A 3435-nucleotide genomic window follows, 5' to 3' on the forward strand; every position below is an offset into this window, starting at 1 on the left:
AACATAACAGTGGAAACAATGACGAATCCAAATCAATTTAAATCTAACTTTACTTCACTCTATTTATGTCAGCACAGCGACGAGGCTGTTGGCCAGTACTTTAATACTTCAACCCAATGACCCATCCTTCTCTTATTATCCTATTTTACAGTTTCCATCAGCTAATTCGTTCCTGCTGAGTAAAGACCCTTATTTTCTCCTTTTTTGAGACTGAAAACCTGCTTAATAAAAAAAATGCATATATTATAATCATTTTTTCCCCCCCAGTTTTCTAGAAAGGAAATGTGAGGTATTGATCTTGGGGTGTAAAACGCTTTCCGAATGACTGTGTTTAGTTTTGCCTTGATTTCATTTCATCTGTATTTGAGCCAGCAGAGGCATGAAGACTTAAAGTAAAAGTACATTTCCTGAGATCCAGGCTCTGTGAAACCTTTACGCTCGGTCTTTCAGTAGTTTCAGGTCCTAGTTTTAATACTGACCTTGAGTATGAAGAGCATCTCAGATTAGTTTCTGAATGACAAAGTTCTCACACTTGTGAAGATGGAGATATCAACGTCGGTTAGACAAAGTGTTTCCTGCTGTAGGCGAATGAGTCACCGAATAGTAAACCAGGCCCAGGTTCGAGCTATAGGCTGTTTGTTAGAGAGAGTCCAATAAAAAGGTATGTCGAGGACATGAACACACACACACACACACACACACACACACACACACACACACAGCATCTGTGTCTTTGTGTGTGAGTTAATGGGAGAACTGGTAACACTCTGCTGCTGACGATTAATCCTTATTTCTGTCCTTTCTTTTTTTAAATTCAGTGCTTACAACCAAACTTTACCGTTACACTATTCAACTTAATCGCTTTCAATTTTAGTCGAAACACATTAACAAGAACAAAAAGCCGCTTCTTCACCAGATTATTTAAATGAAAGCCATTCATAAAACGCCTCCGTCACTAATCCAGTGGGATTACTTGTTGTCTGATAAAATGCAATCGGATGTATGTTAGAAACTGTAAAAACAAATAGCTCTGTTTGCTTACAACAGTGCCAACTTCCTGTTTTGTGCCATGAAAAGATCCAGATGTCCCTCCGAACCAGGTAGATCACAACACAGCAGAGTCAGCACAGGCTGGTGACGGCTTATAGTCAGTCTTCTTGGTGACAGTCTCAGGGGATTAACCAGTGATCATATTTGCTCTGCCTATTAGTAGTGTGGCTTAACAACGCATTATTGTAGCACAAAAAAGCCGCACAGCTGTTGATCACAATTTACTGTGTTTAGCATAAACCAACGTTCCAATGAAGCGGAAAAGTGAGCAAAGTGCAGACCAATTCATGGTCATTTTGTCTTCAGAAGCATGACTGCTGGTAAATATGAGAATATAATGTCAAACGTACATCTGTAAATCTATTTTTCTTCTTCTCTTTTCTCTATTTATTCCCCATCACACCTTCACCTTCTCGCACAGGTTGTTGTTTGTGGTTTCCTGTGTTCCTCATTGCAGTTTTGTCGTTCATCAGTCTTTCTCTCACCTCTTCCTGCTCTCATGTAGGTGGTATATCTTTCCAAATATAGGGTTATACTAGTTAGTCCAATACAGACAAACTAGTGGTGTTGGGAAGGTTCATTTTGACTCACAAATAAACAAAACACAAAATTCCAGTGAAACCAAAAGAAAACACAAACCCACTCAGTGTTTTCTCAGGTCTCGTCAAACACAAAACTACAGTCGAGGCAGAAACCTCAGGTGTAAATGTGGAGTTGCCAAAATCATCAGTTACCTACAAAAAGACCTAATTTACCTTCCATGGGGAAAAATGTCGCTTCAAAAAAACCCAAACCTGAACCCACGGAGAACATGCAGATGAGGAAGTGGGTGTTTTGCAGAAGAGAGTCCTTTGTGTCGCTGTGGTTGTGTGCCGTCACAGCATGAAAGATCCCCTTTAACCCCCCGTGATCATTGTTGTTTACTGTCAATCTGTCTGATCAGCAGCCAAGAAATAACAACCTTTGAAGCGCCTGAAGTAAATGCTATAAACAGCAACACACGTTTTTGTGAGATATGATATGTTTCTTCTTAAAACTGGTGAAATCTGTCTCCCTGTGGGCTGATATATTTTCACCTGTTTCATTATAAATATATATATATATATATATATATGGAGGTATTCATTGACAAAAAGACTAGAAAGTGTGAGTTTACATCCCATATGGTCTAGCGGTCAGGATTCCTGGTTTTCACCCAGGCGGCCCGGGTTCAACTCCCGGTATGGGAAGCATTATAATTTAGTATAATCAATGAAGTATTTCTGATCCTGACATGTTTACTCTACTTGATGACTTCTAACTCCTACAATCAGTTTCCTGTCTTCAGACATGAGCGTTACAAACTCAAAGCTCCATGTTTATCTGCTGCTGGACTTCTTTGCAGCACGGATGGTTTATGAGAAACTTATACTGTGTTCCAAGATGGCTGCCCATTCATTCGAGTTTCTCAGTGCGTACTCATGTCTCTGTCGATGCAAATCTTGTATTTCCAAGACACTGATTCTCCAACCAGTCCTCCACATTTAACGACAGAATACGCTGCCTGTCACAGAAGTCACGCAGAAGCTGTTTAAGTTTATGTGAACGCATACAAAGAATTTGACTCCTGTTTTTAAGTTGCTCTCAATGTTACACACAGAACAATTTACAAGGAAGGTAGAAACAGACTGTAGACAGGACGACAGCATTTTTCAGAGCCTTCAAAAACAACAAGACCATTTAAAACACAAAGCGCTCTCTGATCTGACATCGCTGTGGTGAAGGTTTGGTCAGGTTTAGTCTGGAGGTTATGGTCTGCCAGCAGAACCCCAGGGGTCACCATACTGGACGCTCTCCATCCTTTTACTGCACCTAAAGATTGTGTTAACAACCTGAACAGGTGTCGGGCGGAGGCGGCTCTCAATGCTGGTTACACAAACACCAGATGGCACGTAGCTAAAGTAATTCACACGACAATAAAAATACAGTTGCCGGACTGACGTGATGAAAGTAACGCCTGAGCCAGCTCCGTTAACTGAGGAGGACCTTGAGAAGACGTTACACATAAAGCAAGTAAGTGGACCTTTGAGTTGAGATTTTGTTGCACAGTAATACATTTTATTCACTGAGCGCCTTTCTAGAAACTCAAAGAGGCTTAATGACAACATTAACGAGGGTAAGTAAAAAAAACACAACAGTGCAGAATCACAGCAGCTGGATAAATAATCGCTCATTAAAGGAAATATTGAAAAGTTTTTGTCTCATTCGTTTGGGCGTTTCTGGTTAAATAGGAGGACGTTACTGATGTACAAGCAGGTGAAATTTCACTCTGACAATAAAAATAACTTCAGTTGTTGAGGTTTGTAGAGGCCTGAGGTGTTTCCAGGGCACGGGGGCGTTTGAGGA

At 40.6% G+C, this 3435-nt stretch overlaps 1 non-coding gene across 1 annotated transcript; it reads left to right on the plus strand.

Annotated features, from left to right (window-relative positions):
- Nucleotides 1-2207: 2207 nt before the first annotated feature.
- trnae-uuc (transfer RNA glutamic acid (anticodon UUC)) lies at nt 2208-2279 on the plus strand. The gene has a single exon. It is a non-coding gene; the product is annotated as a tRNA-Glu (tRNA).
- Nucleotides 2280-3435: the final 1156 nt, after the last annotated feature.

Source organism: Enoplosus armatus, chromosome 3, assembly GCF_043641665.1.
Source record: "Enoplosus armatus isolate fEnoArm2 chromosome 3, fEnoArm2.hap1, whole genome shotgun sequence".
NCBI lineage: Eukaryota > Metazoa > Chordata > Actinopteri > Centrarchiformes > Enoplosidae > Enoplosus > Enoplosus armatus.